This window comes from Schistocerca nitens, chromosome 2 (assembly GCF_023898315.1).
Source record: "Schistocerca nitens isolate TAMUIC-IGC-003100 chromosome 2, iqSchNite1.1, whole genome shotgun sequence".
NCBI classification, from domain to species: domain Eukaryota; kingdom Metazoa; phylum Arthropoda; class Insecta; order Orthoptera; family Acrididae; genus Schistocerca; species Schistocerca nitens.
The window spans coordinates 715,091,214-715,107,636 of record NC_064615.1 but is presented as its reverse complement, the minus strand read 5'-3'; the positions used below and the strand labels follow the sequence as shown (position 1 = coordinate 715,107,636).

General features: G+C 44.2%; 1 long non-coding RNA gene across 1 annotated transcript in view; it reads left to right on the top strand.

The window, feature by feature from the left end:
• The first annotated feature begins 1,964 nt into the window (after positions 1-1,964).
• LOC126236884 (uncharacterized) overlaps positions 1,965-16,423 on the top strand; it is a 33,813-nt gene continuing 19,354 nt past the window's right edge. Inside the window, exon 1 of the long non-coding RNA XR_007544999.1 lies at positions 1,965-2,058. This is a non-coding gene — a long non-coding RNA (uncharacterized LOC126236884). The remainder of the gene's footprint in view (positions 2,059-16,423) is intronic.

Sequence of the window (16,423 nt, the reverse complement as noted above, 5' to 3'; positions counted from 1 at the left end):
TTAACGAATTTATTGCTTGGAGTGTAACGGCCTAATTTCTGAAATATGTTTTGATCTTGCGTATCATCTTGAGAGGCGGTATATGTGTACTGTAGAGCATGTTAACTCGTTTGTCCAAACTTGTATAATTTTATATCAGATTGCATTTCATGGGCTTTTATTTAAATGATCATTTTAGTATATAAAGTTGCCACCCTTTCACCGTAAGACCTTCCTTAGAAGTTAAAATCAAGTTGCACCCTCGGTGGCAAGTTAATATTTCTTAATTTTAGTGTTTTGTACCATTTCCATCCCTCCTACAGGGTGCACAGTTTGTGTGCTTGTGTGAATTGTTAAAACTTTTAGTTTAAGGTGGTCTGGTGTGTTAGAGATTTCCACCAGTGTAGTCTTTCAGAGGTTGTTGTGAGCGGTCGTGACTACGGCCGTGTCAAAAGGGAGCGGGAAGGTTCTCAGCCCGAAATCTCATACAGTAAAAAAATTCGTTTCTTTCTGCTTCTGAATAAATTGTAACTTGATATTTAGAGGGTGCTTTCTGATAATAATCTTCAATCTGTTTCCTTAAAAAAACGCTTTTAGGAATAAAATTCCCGTGTGTTAAAAGCAATTTGATTATGATTTCATCAGTTACTCCCTGGCAACTACTTCCACGCTTACATAGTGTGGTTCGATGTATTAATGTTCTTGATGAATCGGTAGTAAATAAGATAAATTCTTAAGAATATTGTTTGAAAATAAAATCACGGTTCAGAGGGATTAAGTCAGGGAAGTGCAGTAGGTGGTATAGCACTTAGCAGGCCCATCAGTCAAACGAATCAGTAACAGCTTGCACTGTACGTGCTTGAGCATTGCCCTGCAAAATGATGGTCAGGTCCTGCAGAAAGTGTCATTACTTCTGTCTCTATGCTGTTCATTTTTTGGATACAACCTACGACGAACTTAGCGACAGAAGTGATGACACTTTCTGCAGGACCTGACCGTCATTTTGCAGGACAATAGTCAAGCACGTACGGTGCAAACTGTTACTGATTTGTTTGACTTATGGGGCTGCTAACTGGTATACCACCTACTGCACTCCCCTGACTTAAGCCCTCGTGAGTTCAAGTCGATTTGTAAACTCGAGGAAACACTTTACGGCATTCGCTTCAGAACTGCTACAAATTCGTTGGGGCAATAGACCGCGCCGCTCGAACTGTCAACACAACTGGCACTGCTGCCGCTTCCGAATATTGTGGCTTAACGTGTCAAAGTCTCTAAAATGTTCACTTTACCTATAATAAGTCTTTATGTACTTTCCTGCCGGATCTCTGCTTTTAGCAACTATAAATAAAACATAATTATTATACACAATTATAAATAACACGTAATTATTATACAAACTGCTGTTCTTTTTTTAAAAAGCACTCGTAAGCAAACACATGTAACTTTCTTGGAAACTGACGACAGACTACACATCGAATATGGTGTCCAGCGTACAGATACTTTCAGACATGTTTACCAACACTACAATAAAAATCGCTTGAATCGGAATTGTGCATATCGCGAAATTACGTAATTCCCGATACTTTTTGAACACTTCTTACAATGAAGTGCAGAAAAGGAACACGTCAGTCAAAGTACTTCAAGGTAGCTAATGTTGTCCGCAGCCCAAAACGAGTAGCTAGCGGCCGGAGCACTTGGACTTTTACCGACTTCTGCGGGTTCAGGAGGAGGAAGTGGTCCGCCAACTTGAAGTAATACACTGTAGCTCCTGGGCGTCGTTGAACGAAAGGACGAGGGAACGCCTTCTGCCGGGAAAGGCCCTGTCCGCAGCTGGTACGCTAGTACGGTGAGTGTGCAGGTGCGGTGCGGTGTGCTGCAGGAGCACGCGGACGTGGAGGTGGAGGAGGCGTGGGCGGCGGCGCTGTCGTGGCTGCTGGGCGCCACGCAGTACGCGTCGCTGTGCCGCGGCCCGCTGCTCACCGCCGCGCTCGCCGCCGGCCCGCAGTTCCGGCGCGCCGTGCGGGCCGCCCTCTCGCCGCGCCCCAGGCTCGCCCCGGGCCCGGATAACCACGTCCTGCTGTGAGTACCCGAGGTCCGCTCCGCTGAAACACGTCCACTACGAACAACGGCGTCTGCAGTAAAAGCGAAACACTTCTAAAGATTTGAATTTCCCACCTCTTCTAAAACACTTCCGACAATTTCGAATACTTCACAAGTAATGTAAATTCCAGACTCCCGTCTACCAAACCTATTAACAATGTTACATTTTCCTATAAATTAACAAACATAAATGTTAATAAAAATCATCACAGCTCTATTTCGAGTCCGAATCCGCCAGTTTCGATCTAAATGAACATCTTCAGGAGACAACGAAAGTTGACCAGCAGACTTGTATCGGTTGGATGTAATTAAAGTGCAGCTAGTCAAGGATGTCCAATGTGGGCTGTAATGGAACTTGGTACGTATGCTAATGCGGTAATGAGGGAAAACAAATGAGTTCCAATTTCGGCCACCGGGTACAAATCCGGCGCCGTACGGCATCTCGTCGATGTCTCCAGTGCTCTTACTGAACAAATTATGTAAGCGGCAGTTAATAATAAAATCTACATTATACCCGTGGTGTCACCGCAAGGCAACACACTTGCTAGGTTGTAGGCTTCAAATCGGCCGCGGTCCGTCAGTACACATCGGACCCGCGAGTCGCCACTTTCGACGCTAGCAGACCGAGCGCCGCCACTCGGCTGTCTTACGGGACAAGCTAGCGCACTGCCCAATTCTGCAGCCGACGTGAATAGGAGTGGTTCACTTGTTATAACTTCAGAGATCTCATGTGCGGAAACGCTAGTTAGCATTGCCTTCAGTTAAGTCAATAGCTACGACCTAGCCAGGCGCCACATACATTTCATGCATTGACAATTGATCTATATGTGTGAAGCAATCAGAATTGTAAATAACTATTCGCAGTTCAGTCTATAACTGCACTTGTAAAGATTATTGTACAAAGTCAAGATCGACGTTCACCGCTTATGTTGAATTAAAGCTAAGTATTTAATTGTATTCCTGTCTACTAACTTTCTAACCATCTAGTATGTTCCACATACATCCCGTCAAGTATAGTTCATTGATCCTCACGTGAGCCTACGTGATCAACGCGTGCAAGTAATGGCCACAACTCGTGATCAGACAGAGTCAAATTGCGTGACTCAGCCGACTCACCCTTTTCCATGAGGTCCATAGTTCCGCTTGATACATGACAATACCTTTCTCAGTTACTTCGCTGTTTCTGCCCACGTCCCGTTCCTAATCCATTACATATGGAAATATTCATGCGTCTTTCTTGCATTCACTTCGCCAGGTTTGCACCTGCTGGCCAAAATAGCAACTAATTACCTTCCAGTCTACATCAGTTTAGCATTAGCGCATTACAATATCTACTAACTATCGCTGCCATACGATAGTTACATCCCACGCTCTATACCTGTGAGTAACTCAATGGCACCGCCCTGTCATCCTCAGCCGACGGCGCTATTGGATACGCATATGGAGGGGCACGTGGTCAGCACACCGCTCTCCCCGTCGTCGTCAGTTTCCGTGTCCGGAGCCACTACTTTTGAATCAAGTAGCTTCTCACAGCATTAAGCGGACCCAGACCGTCAGCCATTCAAGAGCTAGCCTAATACGGCACCGTTTAACTTCGTTGATCTCACTGGAACTGCTGTTACCACTGCGGCAAGGCCGTTGACGTGCCTGTGAATAGCCGCACTTGAATTGTAGCCACCCGTTATTTCACGCTGGAAGAATGTGCACATATCTCTGTTACAACATTAAATTTTCCGCTTCTAAAATTTTGAAGGCAGGTTCCAAATTACATAACAATTCTTCCTGACATTCTCCTAACACAATGATGTCGTCCAGATACTTCACATCGTATGGAGCTTTCCTGATTAACACTTTCGCTGTCGGACTGAATCGCCCATGGCTGTGTACCAGGTAGAGGAGGCCCTGTTCAGGTGCGTGTAATTGTTAGACACATGACCTTTGAGGTTAATTTCTTCATTATCATACCTGCTACCGCACGTATATAGTAATTATGCGCATCCTTCAATAACAAATGAAGACTCCTTTCAGTATTACAGACCAATGGCATTTAGCGGCGCGGTCTCAGGCGCTTTGCCACGGTCCACGTGGCTCTACCCGTCGGAGGTTCGAGTCCTCCCTCTGGAATGGGTGTGTGTGTTGTCCTTAGCGTAAGTTAGTGTAAGTTAGATTAAGTAGTACGTAAGCTTAGGGACCGATGACCTCAAAGTTCCTTCCCATAAGACCTTACCACAATCTTCCAGACTTCCAAACCTTTGGCACCTATTTTTTGGAAGAATACAACTAATATAAATGTGGAGTATTTATTAAATTAACAGGTTGGTTTACAAATTCATAGCAGATATAACAATATACTTGAATTAATTAATATGTTATATGCTTTACTTTACATGCGTAAATAATGAAAAACCAGTCCAAGCACGACAGTTTTTAATTCGGGGAACCCTTACAGTTTGTGATAACTTGCTTTGATTCCTTCGTAGCTTCAGAGCGTCCAAATTTGTGAGAGTATCGTTGGTAACATTATGTGAACCTGTTTTTCTTGCTGCCAGTCTTTTGTGAGGCATGTTTCCCTGAACTTCACGTCCCTGGTGTTCCTGCTAGTCCTGGTATATATTAAGTTTTCCAGTGTTTATCAGTGGAAACGCAGCTTTTCTCGAAATTCAGTTACGTGCATATTTTTGTCAGTTACTTGCTTGTAGACAGCATGAGTATTGACAACTGCCGTATTTGTGTGGAGCTCGAATGCAATCTTGCTGTAACTCTTCACTCCTCTTCGTAAAGCGGGGGCGTAAGATGTTATTTGATCTGACACGTCTATAAAGGATTTTGCCTAACTATATTCCAAAATTCTGGATTGTTTTGTGGTTACTTCTTTTCTTGAGGTGGTTGCTACCGTTTCTGGTACATCTCTACTGGTCAGAAACAATACCTCTGTCTTGTCCTATTTTCCTATAACAACGTTCGTGTTACTCTGCTTGCATAGCATTTCACCTTCCTTGATCTTTCCTTTCGCTACAATCGTTGGATTGCACTCTCTGTTATTCCTAAATGTAGCAACGAGATGTGTTGAATGTTCGTTCAACTTATGGGCTAAGGCGACGCTTGTATAGTAATTGTCGACGTAAGGAGTGCGTCTGGCATTCAACAAGGGACCCATTAACTCCATCGCTACACTGGAGGAGATGTTACAATCTGTGGGACATTCTCATTTCCCGTGTATACTTTCACATTCCACACAGTCTGAATAGCTTGAGACCATTATTTATGACGTTTCGCAGGAATATATTGGCGAAGCCCCAGCCTTCCTCTAAACGTCACCATAGTTTCACTAATGCACACTTTCTCACCAGGACAATACACTTCGTGAAATTTATCGTTCATCAGATCAATTAATGGTGAAATGGTGACATTTTGTACAGTTTGTCTTTGTATGTACCAGAATTGTCCGAAAAATGTAGGATATTCAAAAAGGCCTCAAACCTGTTATGGGATGAAGCTTTACGTACTTCCTTTTTGTACAGTATATTCCATGACCAATATTTATGGAGTGTCAGTTTTCGATCCAAACCAATCCACAGAACGAATAAAAAAACTTTAAAAAAGCCCGCAGGATTTCTTTGTTATTTGCATTTACCCATTGTTGTAATCTGCTGTGTTCTACACATTTTTCGTTGACGATACTGTCAATAGTTCGTTGCTCGGCATAAAGATTCGTCTTGGTGACGATCATTTCCAAAACTTGGTAATCAAAAAACAATCGGTAAAAATGCATTTCATCGCGTCTTCCACTCAATTTCGTCCTCATATGATCCACAGTTCCCTCACTACAGGTTGTGGCAAAATCTCTCGTATTTCCAGTTACATCATGCCAAGTAACGTCGGAGGCGTTTCCATGAGGCACAGTTGCTGATGCCCTAACAGTTGTTCTTTTTCTTTTTCTCGGTCCCTGCATCGAAATCTGCAGAATCACTACCGGAACTCTCAGGAGAGTATTCAGGACCATCACCGCCGGATATATCGCCAAACAAACGGGCCTCGCGCTCTCTGAATTCCCAAAGCCTCAATTCGCTGTGTATCGGACATTGTCACAAACTCACAAGAAATTAAGCTCAAACGTACAAGGAAACACGACTTCAAACACAAATAATCCCTAGTGACGTCACTGCGTGAGTTACCGCGAGTGTAGCCAGAGACAGTAAACGCAAGGAAACAGTTGACAACAGGGCAAATTACAAAAGTCAACTGTCACTCTATTCGTCAACGAAATTCGGAACCAAACGTGCACGGGCTCTCCAGGAGGCCAGGGCAATTATAAAAGCTTTAGAAATCATTGTATCTGTTTATGTGATTTATACACACGGCCTGGAATGTATGTATCAATTAGATGCAGATGGCCTGCTGCGGAAGTCACCTTGTATATCAATTTCATACACACGACAGCCAAAGTGTTAATTGTTCTAAGTATCGCTGGAACAAGCTCGGTGCACTGGCAGTCGCAAATGGTAGACCAAGCGGAGTATTTATAACCACAAATCTGTGTCTTTTCGTCCAAAGGGAATTGTAAATAAGCCTCCTCGACATCAAATTTTGCTAACCATACTCTGGCAGCTAATTTAGACATTAGTTCTTCCGGTTTCGAAACCGGATAAGAATCAGTGATGGATTCTGCTCTGACTGTCACTTTGAAATCTCCGGAGATCCGTGGTGTGCCTTTTGGTTTCTGTACTGCCACAGTTCTAAGCGACCAAGTTACTGTTTCACTGTATCCTTTAAAAATATAGAATGTTTCGTATTTTACAAAATTCAACGTGATGTGTACCTTTTCAATGCTACTTATTGCTTCGGAAAGAATATTATCCATTACAGCAGCAGATTTTTAACTTTTCGTTCGGAACGTCAGTATGAATCTGATTCTCTCCATCACGAAATGGGAAGCGTAGTGCATTGAACAGTATAAGGCAGACCAAATTTCTTGCATTATCTGAATTGATAATTACGAATCTTGCTTGTCTGATAAATTGCTTGACCTTTGAGAGGAATTTGTTGGTTGCTGTTTGTAAAAAGCGTACTCTGAAAATTATTTAATTTCGGCGATCCTAATTTCTTGTACACGCATAATTAACTAACTAAATTGACGAGCCTGTGTCAGTCCGAAATTTTAATGGCCCCTTGTTAACGCTATGTTGCTAAAATTTACGACTGCAGTAGGGTATAAAATAGGACATTTTGTACCTAGCTTGGTATGTAACATACCAACAGAGATCTAATAATTTTAACTACCTAATGCATAACCTATAAATTATGTCTTTATGTCTTCCTTTGAGTAACGTTTGGAGAGTAATATTTACGATGGTTTAGTAGCAATGTAATATCCTCCCTCCTTCCCCCTTTAGTGTTCTAGGATTAACTCTAAGAGTCACTGATAAAGCCTTGTTATTTACGGAGAAGATTACCCTCACGTTATGTCTTGCTGTAAAAGTGTATTGATTTGTTCGTGTTTGTTGTGAACATCATTTTCACATTTGTTATGAATCACTTTTGTGTGCCTGAATGTCTTATTAAGTTGCCTGAGGTGCTTCTTCCTGTACACTTCTTATTTGAGACCTACCTTGTGACAATAACTGCATATTGCGTTTCAAAGCAATTTTCTTGCTTGTGCTTGACTCCACAGTACAAAAAAATTTAATTCTGCATTACGGAATCTATTTACAGACTCGTTCCCTGGCAGTATTTGCATGTCTTCAAATTTCCGCGGATGGCCGTGATGATTGCATGACCGTGCTTGCTGCTGATGCATCGTAGACGCGTTAGTGCTACGCACTGTAGCACATCAAATGATATTCGCTCATGTGCCCAAATTAATACCAGATAGCCTTGTAAAGCAGGATTAGTTAAGCTCAGTAGGTCTTCCTTTAATTTAGTATCTGGTGAGTGCATGATAAGCATATCGCGAATGAGAGAATCTATATAGGACTTTCTACACTAATAATTCTCCCACTCAGATTTACAGTATCTAGTTAAGCCATGTCAGCCACTCTTTGTAACCTCGATTCGATTTCGTGAAAAAAAAGTGTGACTGGCTGCAGCAACATGCACTTGTGAGTCAAAATAGGAGATAATACGGGAAATATACAATATGTAAAGAGTCAAGAGAGAACAATAAGAGTGCAAGACCAAGAACGACGCGCTCGTATTAATAATGGTGTAAGACAGGGATGTAATCTTTCGCCCTACTGTTCACTCTATATATCGAAGAAGCAATGACGGAAATAAAAGAAAGGTTCAAAAGTGGTACTAAAACTCAAGATGAAAGGAAGTCAGTGTTAAGGTTCGATGATGACTTGCTATCCTCAGTGAAAGTGAGGAAGAATTAAAGGATCTGTTGAATGTAATGAACTGTGTAATGAGTATAGAATGTAGATTGAGAGTAAATCGAAGAAAAATGAAAGTAGTGAGAAGTAACAGAAATGAGAACAACGAGAAACTTAATATCGGGATTGGTGATCACAAAGTAGATGAAGTGCTGCCTAGGCAGCAAAATAACACATGAGAGACGGAGTAAGGAGGACGTAATAAGCAGACTAGAACTGGCAAAAAAGGCAGTCCTGGCCAGGAGAAGTCTACTAATATCAAACATAGGCTTTAATTTGAGGAAGAAATTTCTGAGAATGTACGTCTGGAGCACAACATTGAACGGTAGTGAAACGTGGAGTGTTGGAAAACCGAAACAGAAGATAATCTAAAATACAGAAGAATGTTGAAAATTAGGTGGACTGACAAGGTAGGGAAGGACTCGTTTCTCCGCAGAATCGTCGAGAGAAGGAATATATGGAAAACACTGACAAGAAGAAGGAACAGAATGGCAGACCATCTGTTAAGAATAACTTTCATGGTACTAGAACGAGCCAAGAGAGTAAAAACTGTAGAGGAAGACAGAGACTGGAAGACACCCAGCAAATAATTGAGGACGTAGGTTGCAAGTGCCAGAGGCACAGGAGAGGACTTCGTGCCGTGTCACATCAAATCAGTCAGGACAATAAAAAGAATGTAATTCTCCTTAATTCCAGAATATGAAATAGACAACTGATCTATTTCTGGACACAATTTCTGAACTAGTTTGACAACTTCCGGCCCTGTATTTGCAATGAGAAAAGTTTTGTACTCTGCATCACTTGATACTTGGTGGATGACAAAATGTTTTTACGTTCTTAAAATACGGGGTGTCCAAGGATAAGCGGTCAATATTTAGGGATATGACATGAAACAACCATTCGAAGCAAAGAAGTCTAGTAAACATGGTCTCTAAAACGCATACCTTAAGAGCTAAGACGACTTGTTCATCTTGTTCTTCTTCTACTGAACAACTGCTCATAGATCTTTCAAGGCGTCTAAGAGCCCATATTTACTGGATAATATTTTTCTCTTTTTGGTCCACACTACCTCCTCCCATAATATGGAAAGCAAAGAGCTTGCGGTAGAAGAGATTTGTTTTACAGTATCGAAGATGAAGAAGTACTCATGGCTGTTAAGGTACGTATTTTAGAGCACATTTTTACTAGATTTCCTTACTTCGAATGTTCATTCCCGTCATATACCTGAAGATTGACCATTCCTCCTGGCACACCCTGTGTAATTTGACCACGCTTCTATTTTCTGGTCAAACGCCGGAAATGGCGGTGCTAGCATCTTAAAAATTCCTTGGCCATGTTTCTTGTCTTCGTCCAGTTAGGTGAGACATACCACCGACATTGCTTGGGTTGTGGATACCTATTGAAGTTGTAGTACGAGGCCTATTCGGAAAGTAAGATCCGATCTGTCGAAAAATGGGAACTACTGTGAAAATAAAAAATGTTTTATTTGCAACAGTTAGCTACACCTTCCAGCCACTTCTCTACATAGTCACCGCTCCGATTTACATATCTGTCGTAGCGTTGTACCAACTTTTCAATACCCTCGCCATAGAAGGAAGCCGCCTGTCCTTCCTGCCAGTTCTCTACCCTGGTCTACAGCTTGTTGTCTGTGCCAGAACGTTATCCTTATAGCTAGCGGTTCATGTCAGCAGAGATGCAACTCAGGGAGAGTCGACTACGGGCTCTATTGTGGGTGATCAAACACTTCCCATCGAAAACGCTGCAGCAGCCCCCTCAGAGTGGGGCTGAGATTTGTGATGCAGAAGGAAACGTATGACAGTTATGTTATGTGGGCTGCATGGAATCAGGCGAAATCTCACACCAGGCCCTAATACTTGGCGGGAGACACTATTGCTTTAAGCATCTTAGCGGGCTCGGAACTGAAAAGAGCGACGTGACGCGATCGACACGCATACTAGAGAGACTGCTCAACACATCTATGCAAAGCTTCATCGGATTTTCACTGTGGTTTCCATTTCGCACTCCATTGGACCTTACTTTCCGAATATCCCTCGTACTATCGGCTATATCAGTTCGGATTGAGCCATGTCTGCCGGCCGGGGTGGCAGAGCGGTTCTAGGCGCTACAGTCTGGAACCGCGCGACCGCTACGGTCGCAGGTTCGAATCCTGCCTCGGGCATGCATGTTTGTAATGTCCTTAGGTTAGTTAGGTTTAAGTAGTCCTAAGTTCTAGGGGACTGATGACCTCAGAAGTTAAGTCCCATAGTGCTCAGAGCTATTTGAACCATTTTTGAACCATGTCTGAATAATACAACTGAGAACAGTATAATAATTTTATTGAATTCTTCCTGTAGATCAGAGTTTGCAGTTCACAAATAGTTTTAAAGAGTGATAAAGAAATATAAATACTACGCTGATGCTGATGTGTTGCCACAAAAACTGTTCATACGAGTGTCAACCACAGTTTCCTCTGTAAGTCGCGGTGGTGATATCTCTTGTCCCGCATATTGCGCAGTGTCCTGTTCTCATTCAAGTGACTTATAACCTCTACGTCCGTAATTGGCAATTAAGCATAGAAAACCTTCAGACACAAGCAAAATCAGGCCCTCGCTTTCAGCTGCTACGTCCAACTACTTCTGACCAACCCCGTCTCACTGCGACGCGTCCGTCAGGCGGCCATGCTGATTGTGTGCAGCGGACGCGTGCCGCTGCCGCAACTTGTCTTGGGATTAGTCGGTGGTGTACGGCCGTATACCACCATCCAACTCGTCGAACGAATACGGTTCCAGTAGACGCTTAACCTAATCCTTAAATTCGTAGAGCCCCGTCGCCATTTTTGGGTGCTGTATTCACCATTGATGCCCAACATTCAAGCTACTAGGAAGTGAAACCTCTACCGCAGAAAAATCGTTCCTTGTACAGGCTAGCTGGCTTCCACGCTAGCAACTGATGTGATCACAGGGCGTTTGTATGTAAAACACAAGAAATATGGGGAACGTAAAATGAAAAATGTAATTATAATTTACTAACGGAAGATATCCTTGTACACTCCTGGAAATTGAAATAAGAACACCGTGAATTCATTGTCCCAGGAAGGGGAAACTTTATTGACACATTCCTGGGGTCAGATACATCACATGATCACACTGACAGAACCACAGGCACATAGACACAGGCAACAGAGCATGCACAATGTCGGCACTAGTACAGTGTATATCCACCTTTCGCAGCAATGCAGGCTGCTATTCTCCCATGGAGACGATCGTAGAGATGCTGGATGTAGTCCTGTGGAACGGCTTGCCATGCCATATCCACCTGGCGCCTCAGTTGGACCAGCGTTCGTGCTGGACGTGCAGACCGCGTGAGACGACGCTTCATCCAGTCCCAAACATGCTCAATGGGGGACAGATCCGGAGATCTTGATGGCCAGGGTAGTTGACTTACACCTTCTAGAGCACGTTGGGTGGCACGGGATACATGCGGACGTGCATTGTCCTGTTGGAACAGCAAGTTCCCTTGCCGGTCTAGGAATGGTAGAACGATGGGTTCGATGACGGTTTGGATGTACCGTGCACTATTCAGTGTCCCCTCGACGATCACCAATGGTGTACGGCCAGTGTAGGAGATCGCTCCCCACACCATGATGCCGGGTGTTGGCCCTGTGTGCCTCGGTCGTATGCAGTCCTGATTATGGCGCTCACCTGCACGGCGCCAAACACGCATACGACCATCATTGGCACCAAGGCAGAAGCGACTCTCATCGCTGAAGACGACACGTCTCCATTCGTCCCTCCATTCACGACTGTCGCGACACCACTGGAGGCGGGCTGCACGATGTTGGGGCGTGAGCGGAAGACGGCCTAACGGTGTGCGGGACCGTAGCCCAGCTTCATGGAGACGGTTGCGAATGGTCCTCGCCGATACCCCAGGAGCAACAGTGTCCCTAATTTGCTGGGAAGTGGCGGTGCGGTCCCCTACGGCACTGCGTAGGATCCTACGGTCTTGGCGTGCATCCGTGCGTCGCTGCGGTCCGGTCCCAGGTCGACGGGCACGTGCACCTTCCGCCGACCACTGGCGACAACATCGATGTACTGTGGAGACCTCACGCCCCACGTGTTGAGCAATTCGGCGGTACGTCCACCCGGCCTCCCGCATGCCCACTATACGCCCTCGCTCAAAGTCCGTCAACTGCACATACGGTTCACGTCCACGCTGTCGCGGCATGCTACCAGTGTTAAAGACTGCGATGGAGCTCCGTATGCCACGGCAAACTGGCTGACACTGACGGCGGCGGTGCACAAATGCTGCGCAGCTAGCGCCATTCGACGGCCAACACCGCGGTTCCTGGTGTGTCCGCTGTGCCGTGCGTGTGATCATTGCTTGTACAGCCCTCTCGCAGTGTCCGGAGCAAGTATGGTGGGTCTGACACACCGGTGTCAATGTGTTCTTTTTTCCATTTCCAGGAGTGTATATTAAGCTTTGAGTGATGTATGCTGTGTGGCATTTGGGTTGAAGTTCTACACGCCTTTCACAGAGAAAGGAAACTATCTAATCTACGGCAGTTCAGTCTCGACTGGTGTGACTAATAGTTATTGTTCAGGCTCTGAATATTAGAATGTACTTCGGCGCTATGCGTTTACTTTCCGACGTTCACTCGTTTACAGTGGCCGGTTATAGCGGCGGCTACCGATTCTCTGTCTCGACTGACGATAACTGTGGACCCGGAACTGTTGCTGGCAATGAACAGGAGCTGTCGGCAACTGCAACTGTTCCACTGCTGGCAAACAGCCGAGCGTGGTTGCGCATCCGCTCTCAGCCACAAAGGGGCTGATGGATGCGTAATTTCTAGTGTCAATGTCCACTGTGGCAGTTGACGTTGCTATAGGGTGGACTCTGTCGATGTCTCGAGGTGTAAACATAACTAGGTTCCAGGGTATGAGCGACAGATAGGAACTGAGCGTGGAGAGAGCCTTCATGGCGGCGCCCCCTGTGGCTGATCTGTGTACCACATGATTGCGCACATAGGAGAGTAAACGTGTTTCTTCACTTCCGGCAGGCATATTATTCAAAGTACAACAACAACGATTAATAACGAAAGTGTGATCATATGGTGTATAAATTACAATTTGTGAGGTATTAACATTTCTTGGTAGGGAGGTTACAGCATGTTATCATTGATGGAGAGTAATTGGCATTTGTAGAAGTACAAGAGTGGTCAAAAATTTGAAAACACCTCGTGAAGTGTGTGCTTGAACATAGCCGCAGATGACAGTCAAGCCTGTTGTATTTGACCACGAATGGTGCCTGTGCAGCATCCTCGACATGTTGCAAGTGTCAGTCATGTTCAGAACAGTGATCTGTGTGGTTGTGAGAGCATTATATATGAGTTCAGTGCATTCGAACGTGGGCAGATTGTTGACGCTGGTAGGGTTCGTGCTTTCGTAACTAAGGGAGCCGAAGAGTTTAGTGTTTCAAGAGGCACCTGCACAAAGGGAAAATGGAAGTACATCATTCGCTAAGTCACAACACGGGCGAAAGTGTGTGTTGAGTTATCGTGAAAGATGGTCATTGAACAGTATTTTGACGAAAAATAAAAATGGTTCAAATGGCTCTGAGCACTATGGCACTTATCATCTGCGGTCATCAGTCCCCTAGAACTTAGAACTACTTAAACCCAACTAACCTAAGGACGTCACACACATCCATGCCCGAGGCAGGATTCGAACCTGCGACTGTAGTGGTCGCGCGGTTCCAGACTGAAGCTCCTAGTACTGTTCGGGCACCCCGACCGGCCGAAAAATAAAAGGACAACATCTAGAAAGGTCACTGCAGAACTGAATGTCGTACTCGCGAACTCTGTCAGCAGGGAAACGACAAGAAGGGAGCTCTGTAAGCAGGAAACTTCAGAGCGATCTGGAATTCCAAAACCAATCATATCACGCAACTGTCCATAGCAGGAAAACGTGGTGCCGAAGCCATAAAACCTGCCCTGTAGAGCAATGGAAGAAAGTGTTGCTCACATTATTTCCAACTTGCGGCCGAGTTTATGTCCCAGGAGTGAAACATAGCGGGGGTTCTCTGATGATTTGGACAGCCATGTTGAGGTATTCCATGGGCCTCACGGTTATTCTAAAAAGTGACATTATCGCCAAGGATTATGTGACGCCGGCCTGAGTGGCCGAGCGGTTCAAGGTGCTACAGTCCGGAACCGCGCGACCGCTACGGTCGCAGGTTCGAATCCTGCCTCGGGCATGGATGTGTGTGATATCCGTAGGTTAGTTAGGTTTAAGAAGTTGTAAGTTCTAGGCAACTGATGACCTCAGAAGTTAAGTCCCATAGTGCTCAGAGCCATTTGAACCATATGATTACGTGACACATTTTGGCTGAGCAGATGCATATCATGGTACAAAGTCTCTTCTAGAATGGTGATGCAGTATTCCAAGACGACACGGCCCCTGTTCACACAGCTCGCATCGTCCAGGACTGATTTTGAGAGCGAGACGATGAACTGACGCATGTCCTCTGGTCTTCACGGTCACCAGATCTCAATATCATTGAGCCGTTGTGGTCTACTTTGGAGAGAAGCGTCCATTATTTTTATCCACCTCCATCATGGTTACCTGAACTTGCCATTGTTTTGCAGGAAAAGTGGTATAAGATTTCCCTGAAAACCATTTAGGACGTGTATTTACGCATTCTGGAATGACTGGAGGCTGTTTTGCATGCCAACGGTTTTCCTGCATTGTATTTTGCATGGAAACATGTTGTGTTTGTGATGTTCCCATATTTTTGTCCACCCCCTGTAATTTCCAGAGTTCCACAAGGGAGTTTGTTGGAATACTTGGTTTTTATGTTGGATGTTGCCTTATTTGCAAAGAGTACTAATAGTACCCAGACTTTTCAAAGATGGTGTAGTTATCCAAGCAAAATACTGATGAAAAGAGGCGCAAAAATATTCAGTCACATTTTGATAAATATTTCAAAGTAGTGAAATATTGGCAACGAGCTTTAAATATACACAAAAGTAAAATCATGCATTTCACAAAACGGAAAAATTGGATATCGTATGACTGCAATATCATTGATTCACAATCAGAGTCAGTTAGATCCTAGAAATACCTGGATGTGACAATTTATATTGATATGAAATCGAATGATCGCTTAGGCTCAGTCGTAGGTAAGGCACATAACAGACTTCAGTTCACTGTCAGCATTCTGGGAGGATGCACCCGACAAAGGACACTGTTTACAAATCGCTTGTTTGTGTCATCTTAGAACACTGCTCAAGTATGTGGAATTCACGCGATTAACAGAGGATACTGATTGTCTAAACAGCCAGTAATTAGCAGGAAAATAAAAATGGCGGTGCCCTTTCTGGGACTCAAACTCTTGTCCTTCTAGACAGGAAGCCTAAGTGCACCCCCAACACATGGAAACTGCCAAGATACAGGAGAGGAAGGTTAGGTTAGTGTACTTTATTTATTTTGGTTGGGAAGCTGAAGCATCGATCAGTCCTAATTACATACTGATCATAAAGATTGGTCCTAATTACACAACTACGATGCCATACAACTAGTGTTATCCTATTGGGAAAAAATTTCACAGTATGACTCGAAACCAGCGACAGCCATGCTCAAACACTACTGTTCACCTACAAGTTGGTCCGAAGAAGTCTGGAATGGAACGTACTATCGTTATCTTTTTGGTGGAAAATAGATTCAATTCACGATATGCTAGACGAGATGTAAGCATAGAGGTGAAGGCTATATTTATTGCTGTTTGACGTCAGAGTTCGCTACCAGACGCCTGCTCGACAATCACCTTGCAGCCCAGGAATCAAAGCCAACACACGCTACCACAACTGACAGAAAATACTTCACTGCTCTAATTAAAAATCGAAATTACCGTGAAAAAAAAAACCAGTAGTCATTATGAACGAGTCATAATGCAGTGTATGTACTGGGTAAAATTGT